Source organism: Augochlora pura, chromosome 5 (assembly GCF_028453695.1).
Source record: "Augochlora pura isolate Apur16 chromosome 5, APUR_v2.2.1, whole genome shotgun sequence".
Lineage (NCBI taxonomy): Eukaryota > Metazoa > Arthropoda > Insecta > Hymenoptera > Halictidae > Augochlora > Augochlora pura.
The window spans coordinates 15594908-15597187 of NC_135776.1; positions in this window are offsets into that span (position 1 = coordinate 15594908).

Sequence of the window (2280 nt, forward strand, 5' to 3'; positions counted from 1 at the left end):
TAAAGCGAACCCTTTCCGGTGGAAATAAAATCGATAATAATTCGATGCCTGCCGGAGATCGTTCCATGGTGCTCTTACCGCAAACGAAGTTGCCTGGACTGCCTTTCGCGAGACCATTCTGCACACCACGGTCTCTGAACGGCACAGTACGTAGCGCGCGTCCCTCAGGCGAGGCCCCGTGAATCGTGATCGATTTCGCGTTGCCGCTCGTTTGTCCCGCGTCGGAAATAAAGCAGAGGGCGTGTTTAGTGTTTCCGTTTCTATGGACGCTTGACCTATTGTCTCAGAGGTTTAATTTTTGGCCCCAGCTCCCCGGGTCGGTCTCTCCTTCGGCTCTCCTCCCTGGGCTCTCCCTCCGGTTACGGTTCCTCCCACGTCATCGGGAGCCCGGCTCGGCGACGTATTCAGAGCCTGTACGCGACAATACGTCGTCCTCGTCGCGGGACGAGGCGATACACAATGCGACAGCAATCAGGAGTCGCGCCCTTGTCAGCGGGATCCCTTCGTCTCCTTCCATCGGCCGGGTTTCGGCTTTGCCTCGCCTCGCCTCTCTCTCTCTCTCTCTCCCTCCCTCTCTCTCTGTCCCGTCGATGCCCACCTTTTCCCTTTATTTTTTTCATTCAGAGACCATGGAACACGTTGCTCAATGGGACAGACAGGGGGCAGATAAGAACGATTCTCTCTTTCTCCCCCTGGCTCGCAGCGGGAGCCGGTGATTTCACGAGTCAATGCCGGGATAAGAGATTGCTCGAGGAGACCGGACGCGATGGATGGATGACGAGAAATATTTGGAAATCGAGGAGACACGCCGGCCGCGTCTCGTGCTCGATTCGAGCCGCGGACACCCAGAACTCGGCGACGCGCGGTGTTCTCTCTCTCTCTTTCTCTCTCTCTCTCTTTGCGGGGCCACTGCTACCCCTCGTAGTCTCGTTTTACGGGATTGGTACGAGCCGAACGTTGTTCGAGCAAAATTCTATTCCGGATGGTACTCGCAGCAAATTTTATTCGCTCGAAGTTTTAGTCGAGATGGTGGTCGAAGCAAATTTTATTCTGTTCATCGTATCGAAAGCGCTACTCTTCGCAGATGATCTAAGAATATTCCGTACGGTACGTACTCTGAACGATGCTACAAGCATACAGGATGACATTAACAGACTTCAAGAATGGTGCAATATAAACACGATGAAATTGAATGTCTCCATAACCTAATATTAGACTTTTCACTTGTATCTTACTAAATATGAAATACAACGAACGCGATAACGCTGCCAATTTGTACTTGACTTGCGCGGAAGAAGCTTAGGGGACACCCTGATATATTAAACTTTTCGCGTGTAACATATTAAATATTAAAATATTAAAAATATTAAATATTAAATATTATTGCAGCCATTTTGCACTCAATGGACGTGGAAAAGCCTTATGGAACACCGTAATGTAACAAAATCGCCCAGCCTAACACGTTCTACGAAACTCTCCACATCCCCTTCGTTACCTCGCCAATAAAACCTTGATTTCCGATGGAAACAGAACACTTGGGAACGAAAGCCGTCCTCGAAGGCGCGAATCTCGCCAAAACAAAGAATCGCGCCGGCGGGTGAAGCCTTTAACGAAAATATAAGACATTCGAGGACGCGGCGACGACGACGGATAAAAATACGGGAGAGAGAGAGAGCGAACGCGACGGGTTCGGGAGCTAAACGAAGATTTTACGGAACTGTTGTAGCGGGGAATCGGGGGGTGGTTGGAGGAGGCATGTTTGCCCACCCCGATGGATGGATGGACGCTTTGCTTACGCAGAGAACGACGCACTGGGTAAACAACGATTGGGTTTCCTCTTCGACCTTGTCTTTCGACGTCGGACCGACACGGTATAGGTCCTCCTGTATCCGGTTCGCCGTAGGAAGGGTGTCCTTTGCAGTTACCAAAACCGATCCAATTTCGAGGGGAGGGTCGGGAAGGTAGGATCGACGGCGAGGCCTCCGGCGTCCAGTTTCCACGCTTGCTTTTCCACGGGAAACTGTTCGGTTGCTATTTTCACGGCTCTGCGGCCGAACGTTCTCCCGTGGATAGGTGTGAAGAGGATCGACGAGGATCGTTGATACCTCTTGGCCTGAGTAACAATCGCGTGAAATCGAAAGAGATTGTTTAACCCCTTGGACTGTAATAACGAGTCGGACTCGTGGCGAAGATTTTATGTCTCTACTAAATGGGAATATTTTTAACCCCTTGCACGCGGATGTTGACTCTGACGCACCGCTAAAATTGTTCTATTACGTT